The sequence below is a fragment of the Dasypus novemcinctus genome, chromosome 6, assembly GCF_030445035.2.
Source record: "Dasypus novemcinctus isolate mDasNov1 chromosome 6, mDasNov1.1.hap2, whole genome shotgun sequence".
In the NCBI taxonomy this organism is placed as follows: Eukaryota; Metazoa; Chordata; class Mammalia; order Cingulata; family Dasypodidae; genus Dasypus; species Dasypus novemcinctus.
The window spans coordinates 108,693,319-108,710,863 of NC_080678.1; the positions used below are offsets into that span (position 1 = coordinate 108,693,319).

General features: G+C 45.9%; 1 pseudogene; it reads left to right on the forward strand.

The window, feature by feature from the left end:
• The window catches only part of LOC101410690 (contactin-associated protein-like 3), a 191,870-nt pseudogene that overhangs the window by 144,254 nt on the left and 30,071 nt on the right, over positions 1 to 17,545 (forward strand).

Here is a 17,545-nt window from a genome sequence, read left to right on the forward strand (position 1 = left end):
ATGGTCCTGGAGGAGAAAGCCATCTCCTTAACCTTAACCCACCTTTGTGAGTGGGAACTTTGTAAACAGAGCCTCTGATGTGGCTGCTGCAGTTCAGGCCCAGCTGTTCCTGGTGGGTCTTCTTCCTGGAGGCCAGATAGGGAAGGCCACAGACAGGCAGAGAGCCAGAGGGATGGCCAGAAGCTGGAGTCAGGAACCGAGACAGGAGGGAAAGGTCAGGAGAGGCCGCCATGCTCATTGCCATGGGACAGAAAAGCCAAGGGCCAAGGATGGCTGGCAGCCTGCCCAGAGTGCCACAGTCTTCTGAAGGAGCATTGCCTTGATGACGCCTTGATTTTGGACTTTTCCTGGCTTCAAAACTCTGAGTCAATAAATACCCATTGTTTAAGCCAACCCATTGCATGGCGTTTGTCTTGGTAGCCAGGAAACTAAAACAGTTTTTCATACTAGCAGTGAGGTGCTGCTATGGCAAATACCGAAAAAAAATGTGGAAACAACTGGAATTGGGTAGTGCATAGAGGCTGGATGAATTGTGATGTTCTTGATAGAAATAGCCTAGATTGCTTTAAAGAGACTGTTGGTAAAAATGTGGATACTAAAGGAACATCCAACAAGGCCTTAGAAGGAAATGATGCGTGTGTCACTGGAAACTGGAGGGAAGGCAATGCTTGTTTTAAAGTGGCAGCGAACTTGGTGAAATTGAGTTCTGAAGTCAGATGGGAGGCAGAACTTGAATGTGATGACCTTAGATATTTAGGTGAGGCGATTTCCAAGCTAAGTGTGGAAGGGGCAGCCTGGTTTCTTTGTGTAGCTTTTAGTAAAATGAGGAAAGAAAGGTTAAGAACTCTTAAGCACAAAGAAACCAGAAATTGATGATTTGGAAAATTCTGAGCCTATCTAGACTGTGCTCTGAGGCTAGGGTGAGAGGAGGCTCTATCAGGGCCCCTGAGCTCCCAGGAAGCTAGCTCCTGGAGAGGTTTAGCTGAGTGTGGGTTCAGCCATTTGGGTGCAGGTCAGGATGGGAGATGCAACCACCCAGGAAGGACTGTGCAGGGTCCTTCTGTCTAAAGGTTTGGACCTGTGCACTGTGCTCAAACCTGACAAGGCTTTTGTGAAATGTGCACGACTGGAACCATTGCCAGCCAGGACTGAAGGGACAGAAATGGGGCCAATTGAAGGAAGAATACAGCTAGGGCAAAACGAGGAAACCAAAGGCTGGACCAAAGAGATCTCCTGGGGTCAAGAGAGTGGGCCTGCCCACGTGTGTGGGAAGGGCAGGCTCCCCCCTGCACTTGGAGGGGCAGGCTCACCCCTGTGCTTGGAGGGGGCAGGTTCACCCCTGCACTTGGAGGGGCAGGTTCACCCCAGTGCTTGAAGGGGGCAGGCTCACCCCAGTGCTTGAAGGGGGCAGGCTCACACCTGCACTTGGAGGGGCAGGTTCACCTCTGCACTTGGAGGGGCAGGTTCACCCCTGTGCTTGGAGGGGGCAGGCTCACCCCTGCACTTGGAGGGGCAGGCTCAACCCAGTGCTTGGAGGGGGCAGGCTCACCCCTGCACTTGGAGGGGCTGACTCACCTCTGTGCTTGGAGGAGCAGGCGCTTGGTGGGGCAGGCTCACCCCTGCATTTGGGGGACTGGCTCACCCCTGCTCTTGGGGGGGGGGTAGGCCTGTGCCCTGTTGTTCAGGGAGCATGGTGCCATTTCCCGGCATTTTGGAAGGACCTGGCGGCCATGCTAATGTTGGGGCAGCATGGGCCCTTCAACCCAGGGTTTGGGGGAGCGTGGCTGAAGCAAGCACTTGGAAGGGGAGGAGTTGCTCCATCAGGCCAAGAGAACAAGACACTAACCCCTAGATGACTCTTAGAACTTTAGGGTTATGGAATTTGCTCTGAAAATGTTGACTCTCTGCCTGTCCTTCCATTGTAAATGAGAAGCAGACAACTTGTTCTCAAGGTGTCACACGTCCACAGACTGAGTGGAATGGAGCTCCAGGGCAGACCAAGCCTGTAACTGATATTGATGAGGCTTTGTATGTAGCATTGTCACCGAAATGACTTAAGGCTCTTGGGATATTCTGATGCAATGAATGTATTTTTCATGTGGAAAGAACAGGTCTTTTTTGGGGTGCAGAGAGTGATTTTGGTGACATGGGGCTACCCCAGAAACCTGTGTTCTTAAACTTAATCCATCCCTGTGGGTGCAGCCCAATGCAAGCAGGACCTTAGGATGAGGTCCTTCATGTATGGTGTGGCCCAGCTGAATCAGGATGGTCTCGATCCTATTACTGGACACCTTGTAGGGATGGTCACTCAGAGAGAGAGAAAGGCAGAGGGAGCAGCCAGAAGCCGAGTCAGTGGGGGAGCAGCCAGGGGAGCCTGCCCCGTGCACGGCCACGGGCAGTGCCCCGTGGTCTTCAGGGAGAAGCGGTCCCCCGGGGGATGCCTTGGTTTTGGACTTCTGACCTCAAAACCTTGAGCCAGTACCTTCCCGTTGTTTAAGAAAGCCCATTGCCTGCTATCTGCTCTGGCCTCCAGGAAACCCAAGCACTTGTTAGCAGGCCCCCACACACGTGTGCCCATGGGTGCACACACACAACCATGTCCCAACACACACCTGCCTTTCCCCTTTCCCAGTGGACTCTTCACTTACCGGACACCCGTGAGTCTCGGAGATTCTGTGCACCCAGGAGGTACATCCTTCCTTGCTGCTTGCCGTGTCTTCCTGTATGTTTGATTTCTCATGAATGGCAGTGGCAGTTCTCCATCTTCTGATGATGGCTGACATCAGTTTTGTGTGCCATGGTGGCATGACACACTGCAAGGAGGACCGTGGATCTGTCAGCAGGGGAGCGGGGTTTGAATTGCAGCACCCACTCTGTGCTGACTCCAGAATGCCAATTGTCCACTTGCAAAATGGCCATAGTGGTTGATCTCCAGTGTGGACATGACAATCTGGAAGGAATTCCCTCCCCTCCTATTATCCACTCTCACCCCAGGCACAGAATGACTTATGTTGGACAAAACCTTTGATGAGCCTTTAGAGGTGAGCACTGACATTCCAAAGCTGCATTCCTGATTAATAGTAAATAATAACTGATCCTTTTTGTATAGAAAAGAGGTGAGAGGAGAGAGAAGGACTGGCTTAGTGGCTAACTGTTGTGGTTTTTGTTTGCTCATTGGATTTGAAAGTTGGCATCAGAGCTGAGTGCCACAGGGCAAAAGGGGGCTTTGTATGCTGTGGGTGGAAGAGGGGAGGAGGGAAAGGGGCTGCCTGGACTGAGCTGTGGAATTATGGTTCCTTGGGCTTTTGTACATCCTCAGAAAGTGGCGAATTTGTCACGCAGAGCCCTGGCTGGCTGAGGAGGAGGCATGAAGCCTGACTGTGACCCATGAAGAGGTCACTGAGGGGGTCTTTGTACCCAGCCAGCCCAGGTCTGCCCTCAGACCTGGGACCCAGCAGTCTCCAGGCCAGGTGCTCTGAGGGTGGTGACAGTGCCCAGTATCTCTCCTTCTCACCTGAATGCTGTTGTCATGCCAACGAGCTGCTCAGTGCTGGGTCTGACGTAAATGCCTTCCCTCAGGACGTAGCAGTGCTGACCGCTGGACCACCAGCTTCGAGTCGCCCTGTCATTGGCGTGATCAGCATCACGCCCTCATAGCTGGACCAGAGTCCACCCGGGCACCATGTGCGGGGACGTTCACATCTGCATGTGGAATCCAGAGTTCCCAACCAGAGAGCTGCTTTGCCAGTTATTAGAGGAACCTCCTGGTGAAACTGGTGGAGGTGTACATTTAGCCTTCGAGCTTCAACATTTAACCAACACTGAATCTACTTTCTCTATGTAATAATCTGCACCAAAAATGATAAAATATGGCATAAGCAGAGAATCAGAAAAAACATATTTGAAAGCTAAAGATGAAGAAAGACAAGAATAGAAATTTCTACGCATGCCCCTATAGCTTATTTCTGTTCCTGCTTCATCCCTGAGAGGTGAAAGAGGGCACCCCAAGTTAGTGTTCCCTCCTGCGATGTAAGAGGGACTCCTCTGAACATTAGTGAGATGGACTTACAGGAATAGATTTGTGAGAGAGAAAGAAATCACACTCAGTATCTCCACAATGAACAGGCTTCCAAGGTTAGCTTCAGAAAACGTTAATTTATCGTGAACACACCATCATCATGCAGTTTATTTTGATGACGCTGACGCCCTCCGAAGAGGTTTCAATTGAGACCCTAATTTTATTTTATTTTATTATTTTTGTTTAATTGCCTTTTTTTTTTGAAGATACATAGATCACAAAAAAATGTTGCATTAAAAAATATCAGACAAGGGAGCCAAAACACCTACAACTGCAAGCAGGAGAATTGCATCCATCAAACAAGTGGAATCTAAGCACCCTCTCAATACAGAGGTGAAGAGGACATCACCATCCCAAGGTCCATAGGATGGAGGAATAGAGTATGGATTAGAGTGGACTTACTGATATTCTCTTCTGGAACTATTGGGATTAGTAATGGAAGTAAATGTAGCATTGATGTGGAGAAAGTGGCCATGGTAGCTGCTGGGGGTAGGGAGTGGGAAGAAGAGCTGTGATGTGGGGGCATTTTCAGGAATTAGAGTTGTCCTGGGTGGCACTGCAGGGACAGTTACTGGACATTGTATGTCCTCCCATGGCCCACTGGGTGGACTGGGGGAGAATGTAAACTATAATGTGAACCACTGAACATGAGGTGCAGCAGTGCTCAGACATGTATACACCAAGTACAATGCATGTCCCATGATGATGGAGAAGGTTGTTGTTATGGGAGGAGTGGGGTGAGGGGGGTGAGGAGATATATGGGGACCTCATATTTTTTTAATGTAACATTAAAAAATAAAGACAAAGAAATTAAAAAATATATATATATATATATGAGGTTCCAATATACCCCACTCCCCATACCCCCTGCTCCTCCCACATCAGCAACCTCTTTCATCATCGTGGCACATTCATTGCATTTGGTGAATACATTTTGGAGCAGTGCTGCACCACATGGATTACAGTTTACATTGTATTTTACACTCTCCCCCAGGCCATTCAGTGGAGAATCGCATCCATCTACCCTGTTAACGGGTATCTAGGCCCCGTCTTGATTTAGAGGTGGAGTCCCAGGATCCACAAGCCCTAATTTTAAGCAACTTGAGGAAATTGCTTCGGCAGAATGTTACTTTCACACACACCGTAAAGCCAGTGTGCCAGCATGGAGGTTTGACAAAGTGCTTGGAATGAGATTATACGTACTGACAGGTGTTTAAATCTTTATGGTGCATTTATGTCCGGCCAAAGGAGCTTTTGGGGACATCTGTGGTCAGCAGCCAGAATGCCTGAGTGCCCCTCCTGCCGTGCAGGCTTCCAGAACCCTCTGCCCTGGGTGTGGGCTGGACTTGGTCTCGCTGCTGGCGAAAAGAACTTGGCAGCAGCAACAGGACATCCGTGCTGAGCTATGACTGCAACAGCGGGAAGGCCCTCCTTGGGCACCTCATCTTTCTCTCACTCTGTCGACTCCCGGCCGCCATGTCCCAAGCCAGGGTCGAAGGCGGCCTCCAGCCCACTTCCAACAAGCCCACGAGGAGCAGAGGCTGCCAGCAGCTGCCGGTGAGGTGGGCCCTGCCCCTCCAGCTCCAGACAGGGCTGCAGCCCCCGATTACTTGAAGGGCCTTGGGCCAGAGCCTCCCGGCTGAACTGCCCAGATTCCAGCCCCAAGAAAACAGGGGACATGTCATTTAAAGCCACTAAACTCAGGAGGAGTTTGCTATGCAGCAATAACACCTACTTATTTAATATGATTATCTTATATTTTATATTACTATATTAATATTAATTAAACTGTAAATATAAATATAGACCAAAAGTGTTTACATAAGATAAAATATTCCTGACTCTTTTCTTAAGCAGACATTTTCCAACCAGTTCTTGTATTTTCTTTTGAAAATATTTTTATTTCTAGATTTAGTGAGGCAAGTAAATTTAACATTTAAAGATTAATTGATTAAACTACAGAAGAACTTTTGACCTATGGTTCACATAATCAGCACATGCTAATTAAGGTATTACTTTACACACGGTTATGAGAATTCAATATAGTGGTTCTATTGAGAATAACTCATTTATTTATGAATTATTACATAATGAATTATATTCTTCCACTAGAGAAGGGTGTTTTATGTTAGTTACTATAGATTTCCAGGCGACCCCTTCGTCGCCGGCTTCGCCGGGCGACCCCATCAGCCGAACCGCGCAACCCCTGTGAGACCGACCCTTCATCTGCTGCCAGACCGACCCCTCGTCCCAAGCGGGACCGATCCCTCATCCCAAGCGGGACCGACCCCTCGTCCTGAGCTGGACCGACCCCTCGTCCGCAGCCAGACCCCACCTCTACCGACTGAGCAAGCCGCCGCACTGTCTGGTCCTAGGCTCTTCTTTGCTGGGAGGTGTTTGATGACTAATTCTATCCTGTTCCTTGTGATTCTTCTGTTGAGTTATCATTTTCTTCTTCCACCTATGTAGCTGCTTGTGTGGTTCTAGGAATTTGCCCATTTCCTCTAAATTATCCTTCTTGTTGGCATATAATTTTTCAAAGTATCCTCTTATGATACTCTTTATTTCTGTGGGGTCAGTGGTGATATCCCCTTCCTCTTTCTTATTTTATATACTTACATCTTCATTCTTTTTTTCTTTATTAGTTTAGCTAAGAATTTGTCAATTTTATTAATCATCTCAAAGAACCAGCTTTTGATTTTATTTTTTCTAGTGCTTTCTTATTTCCAATTTCATTTAGCTCTGTTCTAATCTTTGTTACTTCCTTCTTTCTACTCGTTTTGGGGCTAGTTTGTTGTTCTTTTTCTAATTCCTCCAGGTGTGCAATTAGGCCTTTGATTTTAGCTCTTTCTTCTTTTTTAATATAGGCAGTTAAGGGATATGAATTTCCCTCTCATGGCTTTTGCTGCATCCCATAGGTTCTCATACGTTGTGTTGTCCTTTCTGTTTGTTTCAAGGTAGTCACTGGTTTCTTTTGTGATTTCCTCCTTGACCCACTGTTTGTCTAAGAGTGTGTTTAACTTCCAAATATTTTTGCCTAATCTGGTTCTCTGCCCTTAATGAGTCCAGCTTCATTCCACTCTAGTCAGAGAAATTACTTTGTATAATTTCAATCTTTCTGAATTCGTTAGAGTTGCTCTGTGGCCTAGCATGTGGTCTATCTTGGAGAATGACCCATGTGCACTCAAGAAGAAAGTATATCTCACAGTATTTTGGTGTATAGTGTTCTGTATGTGACTAATAGGTCTAGATCCTTTAATGTATTATTAAAAGTCTTTGTTTCTTTATTGATTCTCCATTGAGATGTTCTGTCTAATGGTGATAATGGTATATTAAAGTCCCCACAATAATTGTAGAGGCATCTATGTCTCCACTTAGTTTTTCCAGTGTTTGCCTCATGTATTTTGAGGTGCCTGGTTAGGTGCATAAATGTTTATGATTGTTCTTTCTAATTAATAGAATATTCCTTTTATTATATATAGTGGTCTTTTTTGTCTCTTACAATGGTTTTGCATTTAAGTTCTATTTTGTCCATTATTAGTATAGCTACTCCTGCCCTGTTTTGGTCATTGTTTGCAAGTAAAATTGTTTTCCAACCATTCACTTGCAACCTCTTTGCATCCCTGAGTCTAAGGTGAGTTTCTTGTAGACAGCATAGGGATGACCTTATTTCCTTATCCATTCTGCCAATCCATGTCTCTTGACTGGAGAGTTTAATCCATTAACATTCAATGTTATTATTTTAAAGGTATTAATTACATGAATACCTGAAAATATAACGTGGAGATGTAAGTGCCTTTAAGTCCAGACATGGAATCTGTCACCATTATCAGAAGATACATAGGACAGATGGGTTCATTGGCCCTTTGCCAACCATATGCATTTGCTAAAACACATTGTAACAGGTATTTTCCCCTCAGAGAGGTCAGCTACATGGTGGGTTAGCTGCCACGATACTCTACTATAGAAATTTTTAGGGTCTTAATCTGAACTAGATTGTGAACTAGAAGACAGATGATAGATAACAGAGATATAGATTGATAACACATAGATGATAGATGATAGCAATAGATAGATGAGATGATAGACATGTGTGTGATAAACTAGAGATGGATGGTAGATAGGTAGATATAGATATATTGATGGAGTGATTAGATGATAGATGAGATAGATTGAAAGATAGGTAAATGAGACATGAATGATAAATGATATGTAGATAGATAGATGATAGAAAGATGGATGGATGGATAGAACAGGTGATGCATCCCTGAGCCCAGGGTTGATGTGAGGTGAACTTGTCCACACACTCTCTCTTCCTTCACCACAGGAAGTGGAGGGGAGGGAGGCTGCAGTGTCACAAAGGAGGGGAGGAGCCCCCAGACCATGCTCCATCTCCTCCCCCTTGTGCTTCCTGCAACACAACAGGCAAAGAGACCTAGAAGACAAGCAGCTGGCTGACAGTTGTCTCCTGTATTATGAAGAGCTAACCTCGATGTAAACTATAATCCATGCTGTGCAGCAGTGCTCCAAAGCGTATTCATCAAATGCAGTGAATGTGCCACATAGATGAAAGAGGTTGTTGATGTGGGAGGAGTGGGGCCTGGAGTTGGGGAGTGGGGTATATGGGAGCCTCTTATTTTTTTAATGTAATATTTTGTGTAATCTATGTATCTTAAAAAAATAATAAAAAAAGGAAAAAAAACTTTAAAAATCAAGGCAACATAAAATAAGGCATTTTGCCATTGGTCTCATTATAAATTCCACATTTGTTTTCAAGACAAATGGCAGCTATTAAAAATAAGCCTTGGGAAGGCAATTCCAGTTTCTGCATTTCTGACTATATCATGGAATAGAAGAGATGAGTGATTTAACCATGTCCAATTAAACAGGCACCTTCACCTCCACCTTGGGATTTTCTTTAAAAGCGCTGCCCCCTGCAGGGACTTAACTAGACTCAGGTCTGACCAGACAGGGGCATCACGGGGGCTTGTGGGAAAGCCAGGATTTGGGGGACTGCAGCCCTGCGGAGGCAGGAAGTGCATTTTAGCCAGCAGGGAGGGAGGCCTGGGGAGTGCGGGCTGGGGTCAGAAGGAAGCCCGGGAAGGACCAAGGGCTGCGAAGCTTCCAGAGAGGCGCCCGGGATGGAGGAGTCCAGGGGCTGCTCCCTGGGGACAGGAGCAAGGGCTCCCGCGACGCCCCCAAGCTGGGAGGGGAGTCTGGAGAAGCTTCAGTTCCCGGTACCACGAGGGGCCCCAGCTCCTTCCACAGCAGATGGGACCTGAGCGTCGGGGGACACCAGGACATCTGCTCCCGTCTCTCTCCCAGCTCCCAGGAAGCAGATGGGGAGGCGGGCGCCTTCCTCCTCGTGTTGCCTGTAGTGGCCCCTTAGGAGAGAGCTGCGGCCATCCAAGGCGGCGCCCCTTGCGCTGCACACAAGCACATGGTGAGGAGGGAGGTCCAGGTGTCCTGCGGGCCCGCCGCACCGGGGACGCTGTGGCTTCCGGCTCAGCGCGCAGACCCCGGCGCATGCGCAGGCGTGGGGCCCCTGCCTCGGTGACTCCACGGGAGCCGCGGACACGCGCACTCGTGGGGTGGCGGGTGCTTCGCGAGGGAGCATCACCACATTCCAAAATCATAACAGGGTTTGCGCTCTGCTTACTGTGACAGCCCCTGGCCTTTGTAGCAAATTTGGAAAATACAGCAAAATGCAAATGTAAAATGAAATGGAAATGACCGCAGTCCCCTCGTCAGAAAATTATCCTTTGTATTAGGGCTCGTTTCCTGACAGGTACATTTTGTACATAGGCTTTGTGTTTTATTAACATTGTTTTTACATTTTATATTTTATTAAGTTTCTTTTTTATTTTAAGAAGTTTATACTTAATATTCGTCTACGTAATATTTTATTAATATTGTTCTAAATATTAGGGAAGCTGTCCACATAAAGAGCATATATTATTAATACCGGTTCATGAAAGAGCAAGACAACCACATGAAGCATCCTTCATTAAATCCCAGAATTTTGGAGAACTGCCTCCCTTGTCTTCCCTCAAAAATGAGGTCACGTGGGCGGACGCCGGCGGCGTCCTGGGCCCTGGGACCTCGGGACCGCCCAGGCTGGCCCTGCGGGGAAGGGTCCCGCGCTCCCAGGGCAGGGGGGCTGCGGCCCGCCGGGACTCGCCGCGCATTCGCGTCGCTGTCTACTCCGCTGACCAGGCTTGTGGTTCGACCTCCAGGCGCTGTGGTCAACGACGGGCGATGGCACTCGGTGTCCCTCGCGGCCGCGGGCGGCCACCTGCGCGTGGTGGTGGACAGCGACGCGGCCGCTCCCGCAGCGCTCCAGGGGCTTCCCTCTGGGGCGATTCCTGTTATTTGGGAGATGAGTGAGGGGCTTGGAGTAAGCTGGCGCCGGAGGGCTCAACTTCACTGCGCCTCTCCCGGAGGTGGTGAAGGTCTTTTAAAATGTCACTCGTAGCTGCTGCCCAAGAGGCCTGCAAATGTGGAGAGGTTTACTTCTTAACTGCAGCTTTATTGATGCATAACCTACACAAAATTTGCCCATTTTAAGTGCACGATTCAATTTTTTTTTAGTTTTTTAAAAAAATATTTTTAGCTCCAATCGCAACAATGCAAGTTTAAAACATTCCATCAACCACCAAAAGACCATCATACCCATTTTCAGTCAAGCCTTATACCATTCCCGGCTCAGGCAACCACTACCTGCTTTCTAACTCTATAAATAGGCCTTTTTAAGGTTTCATGTACATGAGCTAATTCCATAGGGCTTCTTTTGTGCCTGGTTTTTTCCACTTAGCATAATGGTTTTACATCCCCGCGGTATCATGCATCTGCCATTTTTAAAATCTGCTTTTCTGTATTCTAAGCCCTTCTTTATTCTTCTCTTCTTTTGTTCCATTGACTTCCCTTGCTGCTTTTATAAAATTATTTTCTTGGTGGTTGCTCTAAATATTGTAATATCAATCTACATTTATCACACTCCACTTCCTATTAATAACTCCAGTAAAGTACAGACATTTTTTTCACCATTAGAGCTCCATGTTCTCTCTTCTCTGGCTATTCTTGCTATATATATTGCATGTTTATATGTGATAAACCCAACAATACCATTTAAGAAATACATGTTATGCAATCTTATGCCATCTAAATCAGTTAAGAGAAGGGTAAAAAACAGCAATTGGCACAGTCTTGAATATTTACCAATAAACTTGTATTTTCCAGTTCTCTTTATTTTATCCTGGGATTACATTTATCATTTGGCATCATTTCTTTCAGCCTGAAGGACTTCCTTTATTATTTCTTCTAAGAAAAACTAGCTAGCAATACTTTATTGCTATTTTCACTTTTCTGGGGAAGTCTTACTTATCATTCACTTTTTTTGTACTTAATATGTTTAATTATGGTAGAATACACACAACATAAAATCATTTTAACCATTTTAAGTGGACAGTTCTCTGGCAGTAAATACATTGACAATGCTGTGTAGCTGTCACCACTAGTTCCAGACTTTTTCCATCACGCTTAGGCTGTAACTCCCCATTCCTCCCTCCCTTCACCCCTGGAACCACTAGCTTCATGTCTCTATGAATTTCTTTATTCTAAATATTTTACGTGAAATATTTGTCCTTCTGTATCTGGCTTATTCCACTCACCAGGATGACTTACACTTTCACCCATGATGTAGCATGTACCAGCACTTCACATCTTTTAACAACTGAAAAATACTCCAATCATATGCCACATTTTTTTTATCCATTCACCTGCTGATAGATGCTAGGGTTGCTTCTACCTTTTGGCTGTTGTGAACAATTCTGCACAAACATGTACTAATATAAGTTGAGTCCCTGCCTCAATCCTTTGATTTATATGTCTAGGAATGCAATTTCCGGTTCATATGATAATTCTGTTTTTAATTTTCTAAGGAACCACTAAACTGTTTTCCACACTGGTTCTATTTTACATTGCCACCAACAAAATATGAGGCTTCCTATTTCTCTACAATACCAACAACACCTATTATTTTCATATTTTTAAGATAATAGCCATCTTAGGGGTTGTGAAGTAGAATCTCATTGTACCTTTAATATGAATTTCTTTAATGTCCAACAATGTTGAGCATCTTTTCATATACTTTTTGGACATTTGGACATCTTTAGAGATATTCAAATCCTTTCCCATTTTTAAATTGGGTTGGTGTCTATTCACCGTTGAATTGTAGGAGTTATTTATATGATCTACATACCAAAAACTTAACAGATAAATGGTTTCTAAACATTATCTCTCATTCTATAAGTTGTCTTTTCACTTTGTTGGTAATACACTTTAATGCACACAAGTATTTAATTTTGGCTAAGTCCATTTTGTCTATGTTTGTCTTTTGCTACTTGTGCTTTTTGTGTAGAGTCTAAAATTCCATTTCCTACTATAAGGTCCTGAGTATATTTCCCTATGTTTTCTTATAAGAGTTTTATATAATATGTTTTATATTTAGGTTATTTGTCAATTTTGAATCAATTTTTTTGGGATATGGTGAGAAGAAGGGGACCAAGATTATTCTTTGAAGGGGATTTGTGGGTGTCCAGCATCAGTCATTGAAGAAACTGTTATTTCCCCCATTGAATAGACTTGACAACCTTATTGAAAACCAGTTGGCCATAGATATGTGGATTTACCACTGGATTCTTCATTCTATTTCATTGGTCCCTATGTCCATCCTTAAGTAACACACTATTTCAATTACTATACTTTCATAGTAAGTTTTGAGTCAGGATATATGCGTCTTCCAATTTTGTTCTTCAAGTTTGCCTGGTAATCCCTTATGCATTTGAGGATCATCTTTTCCATTTTCTACAAAAAAAGACTACTGGAATTTTTATAGGAATTGCATTGAATTTACATATTGCTTTACACAGTATAGACATCTTAACAATATTGTCTTCCAATTCATGAACATGGGATGTCTTTCCATTGATTTAGGTCTTTGTTTTTATGACAAGATTATTTCTTCAATAACTGCATTAATTTGAGTGCATAACTACAGACTTACTGGTTAAAGTCTTACAATACATACATTCAATATTTTAACAGTTTGATCCATTTATGAATTATCATGGATGTGGCTAATGTTTAATTAATGACCTATAATGCCTCTGACAGCATAAGATAATGATGAATGAGACATAAAAGGAGTTGTCAAAGGTTGACTTACTCAACAGTCACCCCTGGTATCTTACAGATGTCACTTTCAAACTTCAGCCTTTAAATATTGACACTTACTTTTCCCTGGTAACTTATAACTAGCATATTAAAATGAAACTTTAAATGGGTTTACATAATGCCAGTTAGTCTGTCGGACTGTAAATAATAGAGTTCAGTATTCTTTGGCTAGTAATTACTTTTTTGTTGTTGTTATTGTTTAACTTTTTAATTGAAGTTTGCGGTCACCCCTCGGGCTAAAGTGTGGTTTGCTGGCCTGGCAGGGGAGCAGCCGCGGTAGGCCTAATTCCGCTGCCCCCATAATAGGGTGGCTGGTCGGACTCACCGCCACCCCTGAAGGAAGCTCGGCATGGGCGCAGAGTGCCCTCGGGTCTCCCCTTCTCGGCAGCCATGCTTCCACGGCCGCCCCTCCTCCTGGATGGTGCCACACGATGCCTGTGGGGTGGCACCCTTCTTCTTCTTTCTCCCTGTGCAGGCGCAGGGCGGAAAAATCTTGTCTGCCCTTTTCCCCTCCCCCGACAGCAGCAACAGCCAGGCGTGGGCGGAAAAATCCAGTCTGCCCTTTTCCCTCCCCCGACAGCAGCAACAGCCAGGTGTGGGCGGGAAACTCAAGTCTGCCCTCCACCCCAGCAACAGCAGCCACCAATCACTAAACCCTGCCCCTTCCCCCAGCAACAGTGACAGCCAATCCCTAACCACCACCCCTCCCCCATCCAGTACCGCCCACTGACCTTTCGCCGGCAACCAATCAGAACAGGGCGTGGCTTCGACCAATCAGCCTTCCCCAGCCCCTATAAAACTGTTGCCTCTCCCTCAATAAAGTGGACTTGCGTGTTTACCTTGTCTCCGCGGTAGTTCTTCTGCCGTGCGCCCTCCAGTCCTGAGAGCCCCCGACAAGGGCCTGGCCTCCCTTGTCCCCAGTTCGTCGCCTGCTTCTCCAGGCGACCCCTTCGTCGCCGGCTTCGCCGGGCGACCCCGTCAGCCGAACCGCGCAACTCCTTGGTAGACCGATCCCTCATCTGCTGCCGGACTGACCCCTCGTCCCAAGTGGGACCGACCCCTCGTCCCAAGCGGGACCAACCCCTCGTCCAGAGCTGGACCGACCCCTCGTCCGCAGCCAGACCCCACCTCTACTGACCGAGCAAGCTGCCGCAGCTGGCGCCCAACGTGGGGCAAGGCAACTCCACCACAGCCTCACTCCATAACCTGGCGGACCCCCCCCTCCTCTCTTCTCACCTTGGGACTTCTCTCGTGCAACATTGCTGCTACCTGAGCCTTGGCTACCTCATACGATCCACGGCGGTCTGGGAGAATCGCTGGATGGCTTTCTCCTTCCATGTCGGGGGCTTATACCGACCCGCTATGATTAAGAGGAACCTTGGATTTCTCGGGAGAGCGCGCTTGCACGTCTGAAGTAACCCTACCATAGCCCTACGCTCTCCTCTCTTCTCACCCCTATCTTTTCACTCTGCATTGCTGCTCCTGAACCTTCGTGACCTCATATGATCCACGGCGGCCTGGGAGAATCGCTGGATGGCTTTCTCCTTCCATGTCGGGGGTTTATACCGACCCGCTATGATTAAGAGGCGCCAATAAAACTCTCAGGAGCACGTGCCTGAGCACCTCCACCCATGCCTTCACCTCTGCCTCCTCCCCTCTGCGCTTGCTCCCCTTTGCCTTGCTCCACTGCTCGTCATCCCGCCATCCCCTCGTTGGGGCCTTCTCTTGGCCCGCGACCACCGTCGGAGCCCCACCGTCTCTGACCCCTCATCTCACCACGCACCTCGGCTCCCATCGCCGCGCTCTCAAGGTAAGGGCCCCTTTTCTTATCGGCTCCAAAAGGCCATTAGCAATGGGTAACATCCTATCTGCTAAGCAAGCCCCACAAGTTCGGGCCCTCGCCGGTCTCCTAGACACTCACCGGTGTAAGATCTCTTTCAAACAGCTTCAAGTATATTGGGACCTTCTTCTCCCCTTTAATCCGTGGCTTACCACGTGTCAGCTTTGGGACCCGGACACCTATACTCGCCTTATAGATAGGGTCACTTTTGCTGTGGAGCAGGAAGGTAAAAGATTCCCTCCTGGCTTATTACAGGCAACATGAAGTCCAGAAGAAATCTTGAAGGGTATAATCTATGATATGCTATATAAAAAAGGATTTAAAAGCAGCTATACCAAGAAAGTAAGAATTATGAGTCAACTGTAAATAAATTATATATTTCTGTTAATGAGTTGTAATTGTTCCGTGTTTGTCTGTCTGTTCGTTCAATGTCAACGTATATTGTGATACCTCCGGATGGTAAATATAAATTACTAAAAATCTTTAAAAGAGCTCTATTCAAATGGCCAAAAATTAAATAAGCGCTTATATTAATACTTAAGTTTATTATATTAATACATAAGTTTAAATGTTAATAAGATATCTACAATTTAAAAAAATTGTAAGTCTTAATTAACAAAATTATCTGTACGTCTTCATAAAAAGTTGTTCTTGCCTAGATTAAAATGAATAACTTATTTTTCTTCACAGGATAATATAAAGAATGTAAAACTTATATGTATATTAAAAAGGTTAAAAGTTTGTAAAAATGGTAACGGAAATGTAATAAGTTTTGCAAAAAGATGTATTTTGTCCTAAAGTAGGATGGCTAATTTTTCATAAACTCTTGAAACTTAATTTGCATGTGGCAAGTGTAAAAGGTATTGTGATAACTTTACGTAAGGGAATGTGTTCTGTAAAGATAAAATTTATCTTCAATAGTTTACATTAAGGTATTAAATGGCTAATTCCAAAAGGTCATCCTTAAATATATATATATAAAACTGAATTGATGATAATAATAATAAAAGGTAATTTTATAACAGGAAAGATTAATAGCAACCAAGCTCCCCTGCCAACTTGCTTTTAGGAAACGGTTTCTAATATTGCATGCTACTAAGTATTTAAAGAAAAGTTATTCTTAAGGAAACAGAAGATGATTTTGTCTTTGCAGCCATTGTCTATTTAGCAACACCCCTCGCTATCGGCCTAGCCACTGTTGCACCGGACGATTGGAACCTTAAACAAAGACTCCTCCTCACTGTCATCTTCCTATCTATTGTTACTATATTTACTGCCCTCATTCTCCTTCGTTTATAAAGCAGTCTCCTACAAACCACAAAGCTTCTGTCTTAAACATACCATTCTCAACCCTATCCTCTAAAAGATCTTCTCACTTCCCCCATAGCCTTTAATACTTTATTTCTTCCTCATAACCTTTGCTTTCTTGATAATATTTTCCACCATCTGTCTAGCCGCTACTGCCCCAGAAGATTGGAACCTCGGCCAACGAATTCTACTCTCCACCGCCTTTCTGTTTATTATCCTCTTTTATGCTTTACTCCTTATCTTCCTCCCATAATGACTTCACCAAGCCTCCTCTTGTCCAAAACCATCACCCTTCTTTTCCTCACACTCCCCATTGCACTCACCAACCCCAGCCATCAGCCTTTTAATTGGACAGTAAGCCTCTGTCAGGAAAAAGTAATCCTCTCCTACAATGTCTTCGCTGCCAAGGAGAGATCAACTACCTGCAACGTGCTGTCATCCTGGACTTTTAGCAACAGATGGATCTTATAGCCGCCGAGATCAACAAGAATTGGACATTGGCCACCCTTGCTTGCAACGGCAAGATACCGCCCCCCAAATTGAACATTTATATCCCCGGCATACTCACCTCCCTCTTCAGCCCCGCTTCCCTCATTGCTTGCTGCGTCTTGGGCCTTGGCTACTTGCTACTGCTGCCATCCTGGCCCTTATTTGAAAAGAAGGGGGAAATGCGGTCACCCCTCGGGCTGAAGTGTGGTTTGCTGGCCTGGCAGGGGAGCAGCCACGGTAGGCCTAATTCCGCTGCCCCCATAATAGGGTGGCTGGTCGGACTCACCGCCACCCCTGAAGGAAGCTCGGCATGGGCGCAGAGTGCCCTCGGGTCTCCCCTTCTCGGCTGCCATGCTTCCACGGCCGCCCCTCCTCCTGGATGGCGCCACACGATGCCTGTGGGGCGGCACCCTTCTTCTTCTTTCTCCCTGTGCAGGCGCAGGGCGGAAAAATCTTTTCTGCCCTTTTCCCCTCCCCCGACAGCAGCAACAGCCAGGCGTGGGCGGAAAAATCCAGTCTGCCCTTTTCCCTCCCCCGACAGCAGCAACAGCCAGGCGTGGGCGGGAAACTCAAGTCTGCCCTCCACCCCAGCAACA